This window comes from Cupressus sempervirens, chromosome 7 (assembly GCF_028749045.1).
Source record: "Cupressus sempervirens isolate cs-2001-9-10 chromosome 7, ASM2874904v1, whole genome shotgun sequence".
Classification (NCBI taxonomy): domain Eukaryota; kingdom Viridiplantae; phylum Streptophyta; class Pinopsida; order Cupressales; family Cupressaceae; genus Cupressus; species Cupressus sempervirens.
In genome coordinates this window covers 625,042,076-625,066,584 of record NC_143124.1, presented here as the reverse complement: position 1 = coordinate 625,066,584, position 24,509 = coordinate 625,042,076, and positions in this window count along the sequence as shown.

Below are 24,509 nucleotides of genomic sequence, written 5' to 3'. Positions count from 1 at the left end.
ACCCCTAGGGACATATGTCTTCATTTAATGGGTCAAAGGGGGTCATAGGTCACCCTATGACCCCCTTTGACCCATATGAATGATTCGACTATGTCCCTAGGGGTCCTAGGACCCCTAGGGACATATGTCATTGTTTAATGGGTCAAAGAAGGTCATAGGTCACCCTATGATCCCCTTTGACCCATAATACCCATTCGAATATGTCTCTAGGGGTCTTAGGACCCCTAGAGACATATGTCATCGTTTAATGGGTCAAAGGGTGTCATAGGTCACCCTATGACCCCCTTTGACAGATATGAACGATTCGGCTATGTCCCTGGGGGTCCTAAGGACATATGTCGTCATTTAATGGGTCAAAGGGACCCCCTTTGACCCATTAAAAGATGACATATGTCCCTAGGGGTCCTAGGACCCCTAGAGACATATATCGTCGTTTAATGGGTCAAAGAGGGTTATAGGTCACCCTATGACCCCCTTTGACTCTTATATATTAATAATATATATATATATACATATACATATTACATTATTATATTTAATAAAAATATCACCGTATTATATAAATATATTAATAACATACATATTAATATAATAATATTTATAATATATATTGTATTTAATAAAAATATTATGTTGTTATATAAATATTATATTATTATAGATATTAATATAATAATATATAATACGTATTTTATATATATATAAATTACGTTATTATATTTAGTAAAATTAATAATAATATATATTATATTTATAGATTGTAATAAGATTAACATAAGATATTATTATATATTACTAGATTATATCTTGTATGTTTACATTACGTTATTATATATATATATATATATAATATATTAAAATATGCCTTTACATATTAATATAAGTGAAACAATTTAAAAATAAAAAACTAGAACGTTTAAATCGAATTTCCCTCCAAAATTTGAATTTTTTTTGAATTTGACTACCAAGCCATATCGGATATCCGATGTCAAATTGGATATCCAATTTTGAATCGGATATCCGATCAGGCTTGGTATTTACCAAGCCTGCTCGGTCAACCTCAAAGATGTGTTTATAGAGAGTTTTAGTGATACTCAGACTTCGGGTAGCCGTCTGACAATGTTATTTTGATCGAAATTGAATGAAACAAAATGGGTTTTTTAATATCACTCTCTAGATTTTGTCAATATAATTTCTATCAAATTCTAAGTTCGATAAGTATTTATTAGTTAATTATAAATGAAGATTATTGTAAAGTGCTGATTGACATACTGAAGGAAAAATAGCTATAACTTTCAAACGGTATAACATTTTTTAAATCTAAAACTTACGTCACATTCTATACTTTGTCCAGTATAAGGAAAAAAGAAAAAAAAAAAAATTTGATCAAATTTTCTATTAGTTAGGGTGGTCAGACACGGGACTTTTTTTAATCCGAAAAAGTTTTGATAGAAAATTCATATTTAATTATTTATTTGGAATAAAAATATTAAAAAATATGCGTCACATCCGGGCATGAGTCTAGTTTTCATATCTATAATTATATTAAAAAAATATTATGATTTGATTTTGATTAAGGTGGTCAGACATACACCTACTTTTTATTTTCGCCCTGAAATTTTCTTAGTACTGCATTAAAATTCAAACTTTTGACCAATCAATTATTTTTTTCTCCTGATAAGGCCTAGTAGTTTAGAAACTACATTCAATTTTCTACAAATTATTTTCTTACAACTTTTTGATATAAAGTCCATAACCACTTCAAATTTATGTTTCAAGTTGACATAACCCTGATTTGCTGATTTTTCACTGCCACTTAAGGCCATAGTTTGGTACACCATGATCTTGCACATACCCTATATTAATACATATTTGTAAGTATATATATTAATATATATCTATTTATATATATTAATATATATTAATATATATAATTAGATATATATATATATAGATCCGTTCTTGTATGCATATAAATATATATATATATATATATATATATATATATATATATATCAATTTATTTATTAATATATATATGTGTATATATATATATATATATATGTTGCTATATATATTAACATATATTTTATATTAATATATATATATTCTTATACTATATATAGGCATGTATATTCATGTGCTATATATATATATATATACTTGCTCTCTTTTGTTTAATTATTTTTTCTTACTCTTAGTGCTTGTGGTTTAGGTCTTCTTTGCTTTCTTTCAGTTTTTATTTTTATTGCCTTTCTTTAGTTTTAAATTCTATAGTTTTAATTTCTTTATGCTCTTATTGTCTCATTTATTTCTTTAGTTTGTACTCCTTTGTTCTTTGCACAAATTTTCGTGCTCTCCCTTGCTGTTTTTATATCTCTAAGGGAAGGCTCAGTCTGCAATATCTCTACTCCTAAAATTTCTCATCTTGATGATGGATCATGTAGTATGATCTGAAACGTTGATGCTAAAAAAGTGCACACAATCAAATCTAGAAGACCAATTATTTACAAATGGATTGTGGAAATCTATTAATGTTAATGGTTCTCCATGTCATCTATTTAGTCCATGACTACATTTATGTCCACCTTTCCACTAAAAAGTGGTACACCTTACAAAGCTTTTCCTCCTAGGGATTTGATAGCCTTCAAGAAGGGTCCTTCATTCAAGACAACATCAAGTTTAGGGACTACATCCTCCTCTTCTACCTCTTTACACTTCTCAGACTCCTCTTCTTCCTTCCTCCTAGCTACTTCAACAAATGCATCTAGTTGCACTTTTACCTCTGCTAGGGATTCTTCAAGAACTCTATTCTTCTCTCTTTGTTCATCTACTTCCTTGGCTAGTTCTACATTAGTCACCATGCTGGTTTCACCTATTGACTCTCCAATAGGTGCAACCATCCACCAACTATTCCCAAATCTTTAACTTGGCTCTAATACCGCTCTGATGTGACTACTAGTCTTGCTCTCAAACCCAAAGCTCTTCGAGGTCTTCACTGGGTCATTCAATTGATCAAATAGGGCTTCTACACACCCTATTGCTATAACATCTAGTTTTCCTAGGACTAAATTAACCTCTAACATACTCAAGAGTATAGTTATCACTTCATTTCATAGGAAGTCAATTATATCATTCATGTTCATGTGAATAAGATTTACCGTTAAAATTAGTTAAACAAATTTTCTTAACTAAAAACTGTTAGAATTCTTTAGAATAACTGAGAGGGGGGTGAATCAGTTATTCAAGGTCCAATAATGTCCAATACAACTTTTTCTTCTAATCCTTAACGACACATAACTAAAATTATCATGCATGCAATTAAACATTAAACAACCATGAAAGATAACATGCATCACACCATAACACTAAGGATTTTGATGACCCAGAAACCATCCAAGAATAAGAAGGTAAAATTGGGGTGGGGATGATACCCACAAAATAACCGCGCAATTGATTTCAACCACTTCTAATGGTTTGCCCTATTAAAGGCCTGCCCTATTAAAGGCTACAACACATTGTTAAATGTGAACCTGTTAAAGGATTTCTACACCCTGTTAGGAGTGTGCCCTATTAGAGGACTTAAGAACATTCAACTTGGAATGTCACCCTGTTAAAGGATTTACATAGAGCTATTAGGCTCACCAAAGTCCATGGGATTTACAGTCACCTTCTCAAAAGAATCTTTCATCCCTCTCTAAGGATCTCCTATCCTCCTCCTAAGGATCTCTTTATCCTTCTCCTAGGGATCTCTTTATCCTTTTCCTAAGGCATATCCACCTAGTTGTTAAGCTAACCTAGCAATGTAGGATTTCAATATCTAATACAATGGTAAGAGAGTATTAGAAGGGTTTTGACCTAGTTCAGATTGCAACTCTAACCTTGCAGATTTTAGATAACTCTTTAGTTCTTTTCTTTGCTTGGATTTCCTCCCTTGCAGTGCTGATAGCTTGTTCACCCTTCAAGATTTGTCTCGTTGAGTTCTTCCACTCATTATGCCAATGCACTCCATAATCACTTGATCAACTCAGAGTCTTGATGCTTTGTACTTACACCTGTTGGCTTCTTCACACAACCATACTTATGACGAACTCCTTCTCATACACGTACACTTGATCTCTGACTTGTAACTATTTATAAAGAAGTTATGTTCTTCATTTCTCGCTCAAATCTTGATTTGATCTTGAGAAAATGGTATAGTTTTCCCTCCAAATTTCTTCTTCTAGAAACTTCATGATAAATCCATTGGCATTCTCCTTGAATTGGTTTGCATGGTTTACCTAAAATTTTGTGACATCTACTCATCATCCTTATCATCCAACTAATTCAAAAAAATTCAATGTAATAAACTTATCACTACTGATCTAGCAAATCTTTGACTTAACAAATAATGTAGCAACTTGGCATAATTGGTTTATTGATGCTCAACACCTGAACAATTTTGTGTTACTCAGCACCTAAATATCACTCGACTCCTATATCATGCTCGACACTTGAAGTCACTCAGCACTTGATCTTCACTCAGCACCTGTAGGTTGCTCGACACCTGAAGATCACTTGGCACACACTAAAGTTGAACTTTCTTGGCTTCAACTCAGAATTTGTTTGGCTCTAACTAGCTTGCTCAACTCTCTCCAATTAACTTAGTTAGGCTTTACAAATGACTTAGTTAAACCTTACATCTTTGATGTGTCTTAGCGTGTCCAACCTCTTAGAGTATATCATCAATACACTATTTCATCAATGGCTTAGCTGATCCTTATACTTCATTACAACATCATAACTTCAACCTTTCTCTAGGTACTCTAGTTACATCTTATTTATTGCCACCTCCTTGACAATCAACCAATTGATAGTATTTGGATCACTTAAGCAGTTTTCATTCTTGCAAGTAGCAAGTTTGACATCAACGACAAAACAATCATTGAAAACATTCTTTACCAGTTCAATTATTCTTCATTCATGATCCTTTCAATCATTTCCAACAAAAACTTGAAATACCATCAGATGAAATTACCATAGAAATTGAATATCACATACCTTAGAAAATTGAGATCAAAAATCAAACCAAGGATGCTTCTACAACCACCCAAGTTAGTCCACAAATACTTTATAATAATTTCAAATGATGACTATCATTTAAAACCACCATCTCAAAATCATATGATGATTACAATTAAATACCACTATAATTAAAATTAGGGCATCTCAAACCATTATATCAATTTAGGGTATCAATTACCATCAGTTCATTAGGGCTTTTGATATTTCTTTACAAATTAGGGCTTCTGCTATCATAGATTCAATTTAGGGCTTTCGCAACGACTGATTTAAAATAGGGCTTCCACATCGATGGATTTGAATAGGGCTTCAGATTTCTTTCCTTCCTATTGTCTAATTATAACAATAACTCAAGATTAGAATATACTTTATTTGATCTCCATATAAATGAAAAATAATCCATGATTCTATATCATGCATCTAGGTGTAGAATAACAGTAACAATAAACTAATTCAAATTGATCTTACCTCCTCATAATTAAAAATGATAATACCTATTTCTAATAACAATTGTTTGCATAACTTATCTCTATATGATGCGTATCTGACATCTTGAGAGAGGTGAAACATTGTTAGGGGCTTAACCACCCAACCTTAGACCACAACATATCCCCACATGATCTCTAACGAGAAAGGCCCTCCCTACCCAAAATTGGCAGGGGTCATCTTACCATCCACTAGACTTACTGGTAGTTAACTCACCATACAACTTGGCAACAAGAGATCACAACAATAGGAATGTGCATGAGCTTATTAATTAATTCATATTAGATGATAATATTGAAATGTTATAACTGATACTGATTCATACTATTACAATTCCTCTCTTTCACCTCGTCACCCTTCTTCTTGGCTACTCAGTCGAGTGAGTCCCGAGTATTTAAAATTCTCGGAGTAGACAGCTCTATCAACTATTCAAGAAGATATCATTTAACCATCATTTCACAATTCTATGATTATGTTCTTTAAAGATCTCAAAAATTGACAACATTATTGACAACATTCTTTAGGAGTGGAACATGCATGAGCTAATGCATTAATTAATTTTATTATTTATTTGATTCTGATATCGATCTTTGCTTTACAAGTTCATTTACACCTCCTCACCATAATTAGGCCATCAAGCTGGTGATTTCTTGGTGTCTTTCTATTAACTGTTACTGATACACTTTGCACCTTCTTCACCATATTCTGGCTTTCAACCTGATAAACTCCTTGGTACTCTGGTTTATTATCTAATCTTAATTAATGATCATTATATCATATTGCAAAATAATTATTATCAGAAATGATAGATTTCCAAGATAGATTTAGATAATTGCATATTGGGATATCAATCAAGTAACTAATTTGAATAGAAAATATGGCTAATATAATCGGTTGATCTTTAATAGGTTACAATGAATTTGAAAGAAAATATTATGGATGACTTCTTTCAAGTCTTACATCATAGTAAGAAATAGGGGAAATATGAAAATGAATTATGCTTAGCTCTAAACATAGTTCAATGTCACAAAGGAAACTAAATATCTGCCATGATGAATGAGGAATTATTTACATTTGCTTATAGGGATGAATGCATAATTAATATCAAACATGGAAAGGAATTGAAAACATTTTTATGGAATACATTTGATATCTTACGTGACTCAGCCCTGTGACTGTGGCACGGGTACTTGAAAGAGTTCTTTAATCCGAAGCTATACATTTAGCCGTATGCTCTATATTTATTTGCTGATCCCTCTACACTTTATTTTGTATGCTGGATAAGGGTTTCAAATCTAATATGGCTTGCAAGGCTAAGAGTAGAAAATGGATGCCAAAGGCTAGGAAATAAGGATGTTGAGTTATGTTTAAAGTTCTCATATTAAATGAAGGTTATAGGAGGAAAGAATGGATGTCGTAGGAGAAAGAATGAATACCAGAAGTCAAATAAGGAAAACTATTAAATAAAAATAACCATGTCTCTACATCTTCCTATAGTTACATGATTCTTTTTGAATTCCCCAAAAGTCTAAATGAATTTAAAACATAAATTCTATTAAACATGCCAACAATAATCAGTTAAAAGAAAGAATAATAAAAGGAAGAAAATAGAATTGGAAGATTAAAATTTGAAGATTATAATAATAAAATTATTATAATTCAAACATTATTATAATGTACAACTATTAAATTATTAAATGATAATGGTGCCAAAATCATTGTTATATTTAAATGAACATTTATAAACAATTATTAAAAATACGACGAAAAAGATAATTTAAGATCATTTATTATACGTTTAATATTTTATCCCAATTATTTTAATTAAATTATTAAATAACTCATGCAAGTCCTGCAGATTTATTTTGGCTAGGTTTGTTACTCATTTGCCTAGTGATGGTGATGCCCTACCTAATTCTTTTCTGACAATGCTTTCACCCCTTCGACATGCTTCTTGCAAGGAAATTCTTCATAATTAAATTATATATTATTTAATCATAAATAATCATAACAATTAACCTTTCATCTGAATTCCATGAATTTGTGATTAACGATTAACTAACATGTCATCTTCACTTGAAATCATAACGACGAACTATCTTGCCATTTTGTCAAATTATATCAAATTAAACTACCAACTGACTTCATGCAAACCTCAACGACTATATTTCAAGCTAGGTCAAAAATTGGGATGTAACATACCATTCCCCTTGTGGTTCATCATCCTTGATGAACTTGAAATTGCAACGAACATTATTAAGGGGTATTTTTAAAATTGGAATGTAACGTACCATTCCCCTTGTAGTTCATCATCCTCGATGACCTCCACAATTTAGACACTAAAAGAATATTCCACATACTCTATATACATATATATAACATTTTGATATCATTTCTTTTTTCAATCGGGTCAGAATGAAAATCATAATTGAAACTCAAGATCCATTTTTAGTTTAAAGTTTCCAAAAAGATACTTGCATGGTAACATAAATTTAAGCACATGCTCGCTTGAGTTCTCCTCACCATTCTTGTGGTCATCTTAGCATCAATTGAGTTGATTCTATTCCGTATTCCTTTCATACTCATGTAGACACTCACCATATCATTAGTTCGATTCCATATTAATATGTTCATTTAAGAGAATTTTTGGGGTTCGAGGACTAAAAGTAAGATAAGTATTTAAAATTTGAAATTCTTCAAATGGCAAGTTCTAGGTCATAACTTGGTCATAATTTAAATCACTCATACATACTATTTGGCATATGGCTCTCATTAATGGATAGATCTTCCTTACAGAATTACATATTATCTATAACAGGTTAGTGAATCCATGTTTTTCCATTGCAACCTTGACCTTCAAGCCCAATATTTCATTAGAATAATCATTTCATGATAGGATATCTCCAAAACAATATACAACAGTTCAATAAGTAAATCCAACATTGTATGAGTATTACACATGTATAACAATATGCTCTAGGGTAAAAAAATGATATACTATACAAGATCATCAAATTAAGATCATAAACATCTGAAACAATTCATAAGATTCTTATCAAGTGGTTCATCGTTCATAAGCTAGTATTTGGAAGTTCATCTTTTCCAATTCTGTGATTCAGGCTTCCATGCCCATTTCATCAAAAGTTTACATCTGTAAACAAGCATTGATAGTTCCAATTATGCAAGTGTGTTTACTCCTTATTGGAGCACATAATGATCTTGTTGTTTAACCAACATCAAAAAGGATCATGGTTCATAGTTTTGTTTTCATTCAATTCAAGTTCAAATAGGTAACAATTTATTTCTGTCATTAATTTGGGTCAACAAACTTGCTCATGATGGATTTAGATAACATTTTATCAAGATTATAAACTATGTTTGGATTGTGCAAGTCTTAGCATTTGGACCCTTTTTAATCTTCTCATTCTTGACAAAGAATGGCCCTTCCTCTAGGGATAAGGCATATGTATCATTCTAATCCTGCCATCTGAGTATTTAGGTGGGTTTAAGTCCCAATAGTCATTCAATGAAATAACTAAAGTGTTTGGACAATCAACAAGATCAATTGTTTCAGCAAATCTGTCTAATTAAAGTCCCAACAGTTATTCAACAAAATAACTAAAGTGTCTAGACAATCCACCCTAGCCAAGGATTTCAAAATTTGGTTTGTCAAACCTGATCTCCACCACTCAACTTGTCAATCCTTTTTATATTTTTAATTAGGTCTCATCTTTATGATATCATGGTTTATACATTTGTCCATTTTATATCATTTCAGCCTTCCTGGCTATTCTAAATGATTTTCCAATGTGTTTTTCTAGTTTTGATTGTAATATCCATTATGCAAAAATAAATCTTTTTCAACATTGAATTTTTAGTTTTTCAAAAATAGTGCTAGACCCAAGATTTTAGCGTTGAACCTAGCACTCTGATACCATATGTAACATCTAGTTTTCTTGGGTCTAAATTAACCTCTAACATACTCAAGAGTATAGTTATCACTTCATTTCATAGGAAGTCAGTTATATCATTCATGTTCATAAGAATAAGATTTGCCATTTAAATTAGTTAAACAAATTTTCTTAACTAAACTTGAAATACCATAAGATGAAATTACTATAGAAATTGAATATCACATACCTCAAAAAACTGAGATCGAAAATCAAATCAAGCATGCTTTTGCAACTACCCAAGTTAGTCCACAAATACTTTATAACAATTTCAAATGACAACTATCATCTAAAACCACTATCTCAAAATCAAATGATGATTATAATTAAATACCACCATAATTAAAATTAGGGCATCTCAAACCACTATATCAATTTAAAGCATCAATTACCATTGGTTCATTAGGGCTTCTGATACCGCTTTACCACTTAGGGCTTCTGCTACCATAGATTCAATGTAGGGCTTCCACAATGACTAATTTAAAATAGGGCTTCAAATTTCTTTCCTTCCTATTATCTAACTGTAAAAGTAACTCAAGATTAGAATATACTTTATTTGATCTCCATATAAATGAAAAACAATCCATGATTCTATATCATGCATCTAGGTGTAGAATAATGGTAACAATAAACTAACTCAATGCAATCTTAGCTCCTCATAATTAAAAATGATAATACCTATTTTATTAGAGCCAGGTTTCATGACACTTGGGCAGTAATGGGTCCATGATGAATGCAAACATTTAAATTTTACTATACAAGTGGGGATTACCCCTGGCAAAAAAAATTTGATAAGTAAATGTATTCTTTCAAAACTGTGACATTTATAATTAAGCCTAAGTAGAATTTGAACTGGTATTAACAAATGTAAATGGTTAACCATATCAAATAGCCTAGTCTTAATGACTTTAAATAAATGTTTAGATGCAAGAATGCTATGTTAAAGTATACTATGGTCTCATCAAGAAATTGAAATTTTATTGGACATGATCACGTCGAAGGAAAACTAAACTAAGAACCCTAAAACAACTTGTATAATGAAAGTAGAAATGAGTACAGAATCTAGTAATCAAGGAGGAAGTGTTTCACATCGTCTTTAGTGGAAGTCAGATTTTGTCTGACCTGATCACTCATGGGAGAATTTTATATATATTGTTCTAGTAATCCTAGGAAAGCAAACAAGAGCTAATTTGAAATCTACAAGTAACATTTGGGAGACCTAAGATTTCTCTCTTTTCCTCAGAGACCTTGGTACGGCCGCATTATGTCAGTAATGTAAACTTTGTAAGCAATTGGATTTATTTCCTTATTTTTTTGATTTCAAATTTTGGTACTCTTAATGTCCTTCCTTTTTGCCAAACAATGTGATGTGGGGCTATTTAGCCAACTGTATTATTGATGATTCTATTTTGCCTCTTGGTTATGTCATTTTTTTATTTTATTTTTTCCTTGATTAAAATTTTACTATTGTGGCCACTCTTTATTTCCTTAATTTCAAACTTTTGTGCTGGATGTTCCATCCTTGATGTTGAATTTAAGTTGTGAGGCACTTTCTTTTAAATTTAATTGGCAAAGTGACATATGATGGGCCTACCAAAGAGGGATTCCTTACGATTAAATGGATGTTTAACATTAGGGTTTGAGGTTATTAGTGAGAGTATCTGTGCCATACCCTCTCCTAGGACTTGAGAATAGGACTAGTGTCATCCCTCAACTATTTGAGTAATGAAATTGCACCCAACATCAATTGGATAAGGTTACGATTAATCGAAAGGACTTTTAGATGGAAAGGTGCATGTGAAGCGATGGACTCATTAAGTATCCTATCAAGAAATTAGTATGTCATGAAAACTCTAAAGTAAAAGTGTTTAAACTTAATAAAGAACCAAGTTACTTATTAAGGAAACCTCGTTGGAGGGAGATTCATGTAGATGTTACCCCAATGAGTGGGTGTCTGGAATACGAGATATCTATGATATTTAGAGAGTTTATAAGTATGTTATGCTAAATTGAATGTTTTTTGTGTGTGACCTATATGTCTTAAGGAATATTTGACCCTGGAAAATGTAACCATATCTGAGTCTTGGATTGAACTTTACTTTTAGTAATGGTGATTAGGTAAATATGTTATCACCCTGTGTATATATATGAATTATTGATCATTCTTTTTACAAGAGTAAATTTTGGAATAAGTCTAGGCAAGGTCTAGCATAGGATGAACATTTTTGTGGTGTGACTTCTAGGAGGAAGTCAAAGGCTAGTGGGGGAGGATGTAAGGACCCTCCTCACACGTACTTATTAAATATGAAATTCCTTGTTAAATATGTTGTAGGAGAATTGAATGGATATGAAGTTATGCTTTATGTAGTGAATATCCTAATGAAATTTAGAGTAGTTGATATATTCATGTTTTAATACTCAATGGTTCAAGAACTACTACATTATCTCGACAGTTAAAACATTAAAATTTCACTAACGATGATACAAAGTATGTTCACCAGATGATAAAGGTGTTGAATTGATGCCTTGATGATTAAGTTTTATGCTTTAGATAGTTCAATATTCTTTAATTAGTGTTGCTATGGTGATTAGGTGTATGCATGCCTAACAATGATTAATTTGATTCTTTAATCTAAATTAATGAATAAGTTATGTTATATTGATTATGTGATTACAAATGATTAAATGTGAGTAGAAATGAATTAAATAGTTAATTATATGAAAGATTCATGTTTTGATTAATGTAACTATCCAGATAAGTTTTGAATATATGTGATTTTCTTGAAGCTACTGATGCGTGCAAGATATTTATTAGTCAGGAAACCTAATGGAGAAATTAAACTGAACCCTATGTGCCATTTGTGGAAACCATGTTGTTCGTATTTTACTCGTACCATGAGATGTATGAATGTATCGTTCTATATTCAGTAAATGTTAAATGTTTCGTAACAATGCTTTTTTTATAGTGTCGCTTGACACTCATGAATTGTATATGCATCTCAGCATGTTGATTTGGGTTAACTGTGTAATCTATGGACCTAAGTCAAACTAAGTTAGTGCCCTTTTCACTAATCTATTTTTAATCGAGTTTAGTTACCCCTAATCCAGATTAGTGTTTAAGCTACTTTTTGGAGTTGTTAGATAGTCCTAAAAATTCCTAGGATTTTTTTGGTCCCTAATCAATCCCTAAGGCCTAAAAACATGAAATATTAATACCCAAGGGATATGGGTATGGGTTGGGGGCATTTTCCACCCCCCTAGCCCCTTTTGTTGACTTTTGAGGTTACTCAAAAAGTCCATTTTTGCTTTAGTGCGAAAATAGAATGATTTCACCATGGGTTGAATGACTCTAACCCCACCTTGAGGTTTAGTTGAGTTAGAAACCTCTAGATCTTTAGGCAAGTTTGGTGGGGGGGGGGGGGGGGGTGATTTCTTTTTAGAGGTAGTTGAGTTTTGACCTTATTTAGAGGCATTTTGAGGAGATTTGGGTTGTTCACCCAACCTCTAGTTTTAGAGGGATTTTCAAAATTGAAGAGGAAGGAAAGGAAAGCTAGCTCTTCTCAAACTTGATCTTTGCCATAACCTATTTTCTTGAAGGTAGGAATTCTTTACCTCATTTTAGTTTTATGTAGTGCTTCATGTTTCAGTTTTACTACTTATGTATGTTTGTATGTGTGATGAGTATGTTGGGAGGGATTGGAAACAAGTTTTCTTCAATGTTCTTCCTTTGTGTTGTTTTGAAATTTTGAAGTTTTCTTTCATGGATGTTTGGAATTACTCACCCTCGAATAGGGTAGAAGTGGCCATTTTTTTCGAGGAAAGGTCTTCAGTTTGACTCCAACAGTGTAGAGTCTCTTCTCAGGATGAGAAGAGGGAGAGAGGGTAGGGTGTTATGGGCCCCTACCTGTCAGCACAAACCGCATATGAGTTTTGGCATGTAAGAATGGAAGAACAGAAGTTCTTGAATTATAGCCCTAATTGGGCACCTATTTTGGTGTTGTGTCTGACATCTCCTATTGGAAAAATCCACCTTCCCCCTAGTTTTGATTCACTATTGAATCCCATTGTGAAAACCCAGTATGGAAATGAATGTTTGATTTTGTTCCTTGTTATGCTTGTTTGTCACTTGGTCAATTTACATTCCCTCCGCAATCTCAACGATGCATTGCAAAAAATGATATGGATCCCTTGATAAGGGCCATGAAGGAAATTTAAATTGACTGTTGAAATTCAATTATGTTTGAGATTAAAATCCTATGTAGAAATGAAATTCAAACCTTTGTTGTAGTGGCAACAATGCTGAGTTTTCTTCCTGATTCTTTCCCGGTGGAGCCTTTGAATCAAGTGGTTTAATAGAAAAAGAGATTGAGTAATATTTGTACATTGTAGTCTTATAGTATTTTAGTTTATGCATGTATGTATTAAAAAAAGAAGATAAAATGATGATGTTTCAAATATGCAATTTTCAAGTTCAATTATGGTAACGAAGAACTTATGTTATGTTGAAGTTTTGAATTTGATTCATATATATATGGAGATAAAACAAATAAATTATGCATTGTTGATAAACTAAATTTTTTAATCTCCCTTGTTAAACTAAGAAATTGGGAAAATCGAACTTGGAAAGAATATATGCATCCCTTGTTAAAACATAATTGTTAAAAAAAAAAGAGACACTTAAAAAATATATATAATAATTATACTTTAAAAAAAAAAAGAGAAAGGAAACAAGAAAATTTCTCCAAACATCCACCTACAAGATGCTGGACTTTGTATGGGAAAAATAATTCATTCCCTTTTTGTGAGCAGAGAATCTTAGAAGATTCTCTAAATTTTCATTTGAAAATTTATTAATATTAGAATTTTGAATCACAAAAGAAGAAGCTATACTTAAGTATTCAAATATATCCTAATTATTTTTCTAGGCCCATCTACTAAACTTTATGTCATAATTATCTCTACCCTATCTCATCTATAAAACTTATAAAACAAATCAAATTCTTACTTGCAGCAAGTGGTTGACTTGCCTTGGATTACGTGGGCTCCTTGGCATGTTCTCATATTAATTGCAAAGAAAATCATATTGGAGGGTGTGCAGGTTTCTTTGTAAAGTTTAAACTTAGTTCTTTTCAAACCTTTTTTGATCTCCACTTGGTCTAGGTGTTAAACTTTTGGAGGATTTTTGGCTGCATTTTCCAAGCCATGAAAAGAGTGGGTAGACTTGGGAAAGCACACCAGCAATTTGGGGAAAGGGAAAGGCTAGTGGCCAAGTGGCCTAGGGTGGTAGGATGTGATGGGTAGAGTGAAAAGGGTTAGGATGGTTAGGTTAGTATAGGGGGCAGTTAGAGGTTAGGATATTTTAGTTATGTTAGAAGTTAATGTGTAGGTTTGTATGTGTTTTATATTTAGTTTTAAAATTTAGAAAGCTCAATTTTTTATTTAATTTAAATATAAGTTTCTTTAGTATTCTTTTAATGTTTAGATTAGTTTAAATTTAAGTATTTAATATGTTTTGATTTAGTTTTGTTTTAGCATGTTGTTTTTAATAGCATTTGTTAATATTAAAATTTGTTAAAATATAATTAGTAACATTTTGTTTCTATACATTAATAAATATTAGTTTGTAATAAATATTAGATTTTAAATTAATATTAGTAAAAGTTTTACTAATATAAATTTAGTTTTATTGAATGAAGAAAGTCAATTATTATGTTTTAAATATAAGTCATCTTATTATAAATTAGTTTAGATTTTAGTTAATTTAATTTTAGCTATATTATTATTATCATCATTATTATTATTATCTTTGAATAGATCATAAATTGAAATGGTATGTAGTTTTAGTTATGCTAGTTTAAATTTAAGTATTCAATGCACTTTTGTCTAGTTTAGATACACTTTAAATATTATAAATTAGTATGTATTAAAGTTGTTAGTATGATTAAAGCGTTAGGATTATAACTAGGAGTAGAACATGATTAGGGTAGTGATGATATATTAATGTTAGTGAATCATAATGAACTAGTATTCTTTTTAAATAATAGATAGTATTAATTGGGTGTAGGTTATCGAAGTGTGTTTCAAGGTTAGAGGTCTTGTTTATGGTGAAATTAATAAAGTTTAGATAATTTTATGCGAGGGGTTATTTTAAAAAGTTAATTCTATGATTGTGTTTTCTAAATAATTAGAGTTTATATTTACTTAAATTGTTTTTGATTAGAAACAGGTTTTACAATTATCCTGAAACCCAATAGTTAAAACATATAAGGCTGATAATAAGCGTGAAAGCCCAACCAAAAAAGTATAAGTTCAGAGGCTAATAATAAGCATAAAGCCCAACCAAAAAGTAGAGTTCTAAGAAAAGACAAGTAATACCATGGCCTAAAGCTAGAACAAAAGCCAAAAGTCAAAGAAAAACAAAAGAATAGGCAAGAGTTATTCCTCGCTCTTTTGCTCCAGCTCTTGCATAACTTGAGTAGCCTCGAAGGCCAGTTGATTCTCCTTTGCTTCCAACTATTGTGCCCTTTGGTCCCCCTAGTCTTATTCAAGAATGGTGTTGTCCTTTGTAGAGTCGTCCTCCATTTTGGCTTCATCCCTATCTTTTCCTTCCTCATCATCCTAAATTTCTCTGTCTTTGATCCAGCCCATAATAGAGATGATGATGTTGTTAATGGAGCATAACAAAGAGAACATTTGATTCACAAGGTTGTGATTTTAGTTCTCTAGGTTGTGTCTCCTTCTTTCCACCAGACTAAGCTTTTCAGCTGAATCTGTCCTCCTATTAGCATCCATCCCATTCCTTATTGCCTCAATATGTCTCACATATTCTTTGACCTCCTCTAGCTCATGAAAAAGCAATTTGATTGATCTAAAATTGTCAATCATATTGTTACGAGCATTATTCAAGAGGTTCATCCTTGTTTCCCTAGCTCTATCTGAAATAGCCACTATCACCAGGTCAATGAGTTCTTCCAGCCACTGTTCCTCTTGATTTTCCATGAGGATTTGGGGATTCATGGCCTCCCTGAAGATGCCCATCTGCAAAGTCTTGACATTAAATTTTATCCAAGCTTTCCTCCTATCATTGACCTGCACTTCCCCTTCTGCATATGCTGCATTCTCCTCTTTCTACTCCTCAGGTTGGGCTTGGAGGTGGACAAGAGATAGGGGCAACACAAATGCCTCCTCAAATTGAGAGGGCACTTCCTCCAGACTCTCCCTCCTCATCCTTCTTAGGAGTCTTCTGCCCAAGATCCCTAGGGCTTTTTCTGCTAGGGGTTATGGGGGAGGGCAATTTTTTAGCTTGGTGAGTCGCTAATTTCCCTAAAGAAGAGATCCCTCCTTCCTCAGAGCTGAGGCTCTGGATTTCATCTAAATCAGAGGAGTAAATAGAACTACCAGACTCCACATTCTCTACTTGAGGGGGAGTGATGCTTATAGTTTGAGCCTTGAAGTGCTGGTGGATAAGCATCAGTAGCCCCTTGTGTAGAGTCAGGTTTGCGGTGGGCTTCTTTTTGAAGCTATCCACCACCTTGCTCATAAAGGTTAATAGATAATATGGAAAGGAAATATTAGCATTATGCTGAAAATGATTCAATATAACAAAGTGGTGGGTATAAGCTCTATCAAACCTAGGGTCCAATGTGATGTACTCGATAACAGCTCTTAGAACATACCTCCGTCACTTCTTCATGGGGTCAGGGAAATAGTAGGTGTCAATCTTTCTCAGTGCCTTCTCACTCTCCACAAAGTCCCTAACCACATTGGCCAAGAGCTTCTTATCCCTAAAGAATTTGAAACCCTTGATAGGGAATTCGGTGATAGCCGCAATCACTTCCTCCATTATCCAGAAGTAGACCCCATTCACCTTCACCCTGCCATCCTTCCAGGACCCCACCATACTTTTGGTCACCTCCTGATCAAATCCATGCAACTTCATGATATAGTTGGTAACCCCAGCCTCTTGTAGCTTTCTCCATACTTTCTCCCTACTTCTCCATTTCTCAAAATCTCCCATTGTCTCCTTTCTGCACCTTTCGCCTACCATTTTTGCACACTGCACACCCTCTTTACTCATGTGCTCCTCACTTTGTGACTAAAAGGGACCTTTGAGAGTAAGAAATAACCAGAGAAAAATAGCCTTGCTATTGCTCCAGAAATGAGTCCAAAAAACAACCCACAAAGTGTGTCAATTAATCAATAATGAATCACTACAGTTACGATTTTCCATGCTTCCATTTTGAAAAGTACCCTTATTTCTTAAAACCTTCATAATCATAATTATAGCTTGATTTTCTCTATACTTCCTTGGATCTTGTCCAAGTCAATCAAACTTTTAACGTCTGCCAACAAATAAATTATGGGATGCTAAGTCATTTTTTGGTCTGTGTTGACCCCAATGTTTGCGAACCTATTGGCAATCGAGTTTGCTTCCCAAAAAATATGAGTGATGTAGATTCTATTAAATTTGGCAAGGGTCTCACGTGTCTCATCAATTAGATTTGCAATTGTCCATGATGGATGTGAGTTGCCAATGATGCACTTTATAATGTTATTTGAATCTCCTTTGAGCCATAAATTGGTAACACCAATTTCAAAAGCCAGTTTTACAACATTACACACGGTGTTCACTTCCGCAAAATGATTGGTTTGGAATCTCAGTGAGAGAAAAAAAGATGCAATACTATCTCCATTTTCATTCCTTATCACACCTCCACTACTCGAGGAGCTAGGGTTGCCCTTGGAGGCTCTCTCAAAGTTGGCTTTGTGCCAGCCTTTAGGGGGGAGGAGCCACTTGGCTTCCTGTCTTTTCCTCGATCTGTCTTTTACCTTCTCCTTTTTCCTGCCTCCTATCTCAAATTCTCCCCCCTTCCTCACAGAAATTTTTTAATTTATGTTACTAAAAATATTTCTCCCAACAACTAAAGTCGGCTCCTCCCTATCTCTAAAAATCCAATTTTTTCTCTCCTTCCATATGCTCCAACAAAAATGGGGCAGGATCCAAGAGCTAATTTCCTACAAGATAGACCCATTGAATAAGCCATGCCATTGACAGAAAAAGTCTAGAAGGTTAGAAGGAAAGCACCAGCTGTGGCCTAAGTCCTAGGTGAGGATGCCCCAAACTGTCCTGGAGAAAGAAAAGTTAATGAACATATGGTTGCCTATCTCCGACTCTTCTTTACACAAAACACATCTACTGGGCATGATGTGACCTCTTTTGATGAGATTTTCCTAGGTTAGAGTTTTGTCCTGAAGAGCCAACCAAAAAAACATGTTGACTTTTGGCATGAGACCAGGGATCCAAGCCCTTGACCAAGGGGGAGACTCTTTTAAGCTCCATGAAGTAGAGTACCCAGAGGTAACCGAATAGAGTTCATTGGCATTATCCCTCCAAACTAGTCCATCCTTATTGTTGGTAAGGGACAAGGAATTAAGCATGATCATGATTGGTTTGAGGTCATTTGAGATAATGGAAAGGTCCCTCCAACCCTATTCGGTCTTGTAATTGCTGACTTTGTGCCCATAAAGGTTGACGCAATCATTAGCCCAAAACCCATAGCTAGGGTTGTTCATAAGGGGGCCATGAGAAATCCAACTATCAGACCAGAATAGAATGTCCTCCCCATTACCCAGCTTCCAAGAGACTTTTGAGTTAGCCAATTCCTTGGCTTTTAAGAAACCATTCCAAACAACATAACCTCTTGGGATATCCTCATCGAAGAGGGTGAACTAAATAGAGGGCCTCTTTATATAATTATTTACTATAGTGTCTCTCCATTCCCCCGTGCTACTAAAGATGCACCAGATTTTCTTTGCCAGGAAGGCCTTATTAAGGTGAATGAGCTTCCTGATTCCCAGACCTCCATTCTTCTTGAGGAGGCAAAATTTATCCCATGCAACAAGGGGGTACCTTTTATTCCTTTTAGCTCCCATCCACTAAAAATCTACTCAGAGCATTTATCAACAAGTTTTGAAGGATGGATTTAACTAGTTGACATTTTCCAGCTTGGCTAAGAATGACTCCTTTCCAGCCTAACAGTTTCTTACTCATCCTTTCCATGATGCCATTCCAGAAGGAATCTAAAGGGGTTTTTCCCAAGGGGAGACCAAGGTAGGTAGAAGGAAGCTTCCCCACCTAACATCCCATGATTCTGGAGATTCTCTTTTGTCTTTCCTCTGGAGTATTGATAAAGAAAATAGAACTTTTGTCCCAATTGATGAGCTGCCCCGACCCTCTAGAATAGGTGTCCAAAGTGTCTTTTATTTCCTTTGCTTCCTTGACTGAGGCCTCTCCACCCATAATAGTGTCATCAAAAAATTGCTGATGCATAAAGGGGATACATTTGGAAGAAGGTTTAAAACCTTTGATCCTCCCTTCTTTCTTTTTCTTCTTCATGAGTCTGCCAATGCATTCCACTAGGATAATAAAGAGAATAGGTGATAGAGGATCCCCCTGACGAAGGCCTTTGGTAGGTTTGAAGAAATCAAAGGGGGATCTATTAACTAAAACAACTAGAGAGGGAGTGGTGACCAGCTGGGAGATTAGCTTACACGGTTTGACATCAAAGCCAAAAGCCTTCAACACCAAATCCAAAAAAGAACAATCAACCCGATCATAAGCTTTGGAGATGTCTAGTTTGAGTAACATCCCTTCTCTCTTTCTAGGTTCCATAGAGTGAATCACTTCATGCACCATAATAATTGAATCTAAAATCTATCTGCCCAGAACAAAACCAAATTGTTGCTGAGAAATAATTAGAGGGAGAAGCTTAAGCAGCCTTGAAGTGAGCACCTTTGAGATGATTTTATAAAAGTAGTTGCATAAAATAATGGGTCTGAACTTATCCAAAGTGTCTGCTCTTGGCACTTTGGGAATAAGAACTAAGAATGTAGAGTTTATTTCCTTCAGAATACTTCTGGCTCCAAAGAATTCCTGAACCACCTTCAGAACATCCTTCATAATGACAGGCCAGTACATTTGGAAAAAGAAGGTGGGAAAACCATTAGGGCCAGGCAATTTATCTGTTGAAAGAGAAAAAAGAGCTTCTCTTACTTCAAAATCAGAAGGAATGGCCCGGAGCAGATTATTATGGTGCGATTGGAGGATCTAAGGAATACAAGAAGCAATATCATCCTAGTCCACTTTAGAGAGCAAAGGATCCCAAGATAGCAAGGAGGAGAAAAAAGAAACAACTTCATTTGATATATCTTCTTCCTTTGTCAGCACACATTGGTCTTTCTTCAAGCCAAAAATCCTGCTATTTTCTCTATGTTTAAGAGTAGTTAAATGGAAAAACTTTGTGTTCTGGTCTCCTTCCTTGAGCTAGTTGATTCTAGATCTTTGCCTCTAGAACTTTTCCTCTTTGCTAATGATGTCATGCAAATCAAATAGGATGGACAACTCTTCCTCCCTATTCAAGGCATCATACCCATTTTCCTGAATGGAGGCTTGGATAGAAGAGAGATTTTCAGAGAGATCCTCTTTAAGAGAGAATATGTGACCGAAATTACCATCCTTTTAACATTGCTGAATTTTCTAGCAACCCTGAACATTGTAGTGCCTTCCACTTCTATACTCCACCAGACCTTAATTCTTTCTAAAAGGTCAGGGTGGAAAGTCCACATTTTCTCAAAACAGAAGGGAGGAGGTCTAAAGGGATCAGAAGGAACAATCGAGAGGGAGATAGGGGAGTGTCCAGATCCAACTCTAGGAAAAAGAGCTAACTTGAAAGAGGAAGATTGTATCCAATCAAGAGAAATGAGAGCTCTATCTAGTCTAACCTGAATACAATCCTTGCCTATGCATTTATTGGACCAAGTGAAGTCACCTCCCATTAGGTCCAGATCTAGAAAAGCCAACCCATTGATGAAGTTAGAAAGGTCATGCTTGTTATCCCAGTCCTGAGGCAGACCACCCTTCTTCTCCTTGTCCAGAAGAGGGGTATTGAAGTCTCCCATAATGATTCCTTTCTTCATGTTGCTATTCTGAACCAACCCTTCTACTCTAGACCAGTAGGACTTTCTATCTCTCTTGTTATTGGGAGCATATATATTGAGCAAAAACCAAAAATCATTGGAATGGATATGGAACACTTTACAAAAAAGAGTGTTACCTACATTGAAGACAGATTCTACCCTAAAAATTTTGGTCTTGAATAAAGTCAGTAGACCCCCAAAGGCTCCATCAAAGTCTGATGCCTCCCTGCTCATCAGGTTACTGAACTTAGTATTTACTTAAATTTTTATTAGAAGAATTCAAATATATTATTAACATTTTGATTAGTTAACATTATAGTGGATAATAATAAATTTTTTAAATCTATTGGGTTGACCTCACATTTTGATATTAAGTTTGTTGAGAAGGTTATAAAGTTGATTTAGTATTTAGTAAAGTTCTATGTTTTAAGAAGGGTTAGTATCATTATTGGATAATATGTTGTCCAAGATAATTTGGTTAGCATATTTAATCTATCTTAAAATTAATTGAGGGTTATTATAAGTTAGTATTATCTTATCTTGAAATGTTTTAGATTTGTAAAGGTTGTAAAATTAAGTTAGATTATTAGATAAAAATTTAAGTGTTGATGATACATCTAGATAGTTGTTTAGTATTGCAAGTTAAGATAATATGATTCATTTATTTTAGTTATAATAGATTAATTTAAAATTAAAGTAATAACAAAACAAATGTCAAAATCAATTTAATAACGAATACTCAGATTTTATGATCTTTTCTGTACTCATTGATTATAAACTTAAATGGGAATGACAGGACATCGTTAGAAGGTCACTAGCTATTTCTCATTATACTTAAACTTAAACATGTGCAATAAAATGTATCAAACTTAGTAGTGCAATTATATTTAAAAGCGGATTTAATTATTATTGTTTAAAAAAAAAAAATTGCATGTGTTTTGCCCCTTGTATTTTGGGCATGACATATTTTCGATAACAATTGTTTGCATAACTTATCTCTATCTGACGCATATCTGACATCTTGAGAGAGGTGAAACCTTTTCAGGGGCTTAACCACCCAACCTTGGACCACAACATATCCCCACATGATCTCTAAGGAGAAAGGCCCTCTATATCCAGAATTGATAGGGGTCATCTTACCATCCACTAGACTTACTGGTAGTTAACTCACCATACAACTTAGCAACATGAGATCACAATAGTAGGAATTTGCATGAGCTATTAATTAATTCATATTAGATGATAATATTGAAATGTCATAATTGATACTAATTCATACTATTACAAATTCCTCTCTTTCACCTCATCACCCTTCTTCTTGGCTACTCAGCCGGGTGAGTCCTAGGTATTTAAAATTCTCAAAGTAGACAACTCTATCAACTATTCAAGAAGATATCATATAACCATCATTTCACAATTCTATGACTATGTTCTTTAAAGATCTCAAAAATTGACAACATTCTTTGGGAGTGGAACATGCATGAGCTAATGCATTAATTAATTTTATTATTTATTTGATTCTGATATCATTCTTTTCTTTATAAGTTCATCTACACCTCCTCACCATAATCAGGCCATCAAGTTGGTGATTCCTTGGTGTCTTTCTGATAACTATTACTGATACACTTCACACCTTCTTCACCATATTCTAGCTTTCAGCCTGGTGAACTCCTTGGTACTTTGGTTTATTATCTAATCTCAATTAATGATCATTATATCATATCGAAAAATACATATTATTAGAAATGATAGATTTCCAAGATAGATTTAGATAATTGCATATTTAGATATCAATTAGTTAACTGATTTGAATAGAAAATATGGCTAATATAATCGGTTGATCTTTAACAAGTTACAATGAATTTGAAAGAAAATATTATGGATAACTTCTTTCAGGTCTTACATCATAGTAAGAAATAAGGGCAATCTGAAAATGAATTACACTTAGCTCTAAACACAGTTTGATGTCACAAAGGAAACTAAATATCTACCATGATGAATGAAGAATTATTTATGTCTTCTTATAGGGATGAATGCATAATTAATATCAAACATGGAAAGGAAGTGAAAATGTTTTTATGGAATACATTTGATATCTTACATGACTCAACCCTATGACTATGTGGCACGGGTACTTGAAAGATTTCTTCAACCTGTGGCTATACACTCAGATGTATGCTCTGTATTCATTTGTTGATCCCTCTACACTTTATTTTGTATGGTAGCTAAAGGTTTTGAATCTAATATAGCTCACAAGGTTGAGAGTAGGAAATGGATGCCAAAGGTTAGGAAATAAGGATGTCAAGTCATGTTTAAAGTTCTCATATTACATAAGGTTATAGGAGGAAAGAATGGATGTCGTAGGAGAAAGATTAGATGCCTTAGGAGAAAGAATTAATACCGGCAGTCAAATAAGGAAAACTATTAAATAAAAATAAGCATGTCTCTAAGTCTTCATATAGTTACAAGATTCTTTTTGAATTCTCCAAAAGTCTAAATAAATTTAAAAATATAAATTCTATTAAACATCCCAACAATAATCGGTTAAAAGCAAGAATAATAAAAGGAAGAAAATAGAATTGGAAGATTAAAATTTAAAGATTATAATAATAAAATTATTATAATTTGAACATTATTATAATGTACAACTATTAAATTATTAAATGATAATGGTGCCAAAATCATTGTTATATTTAAATGAACATTTATAAACAATTATTAAAAATACTATGACAAATGATAATTTAAGATCCTTTATTATACATTTAATATTTTATCCCAATTATTTTAATTAAATTATTAAATAACTCATGCAAGTCTCATAGATTTATTTTGGCTAAGTCCTTTACTCGTCTACCCAGTGATGGTGATGCCCTACCTAATTCTTTTCAGACAATGCTTTCATCCCTTCGACATTCTTCCTACAAAGAAATTATTCATAATTAAATTATATATTATTTAATCATAAATAATCATAACAATTAACCTTTCATCTTAATTCCTTGAATTTGCGATTAACGATCAACTAACATGTCA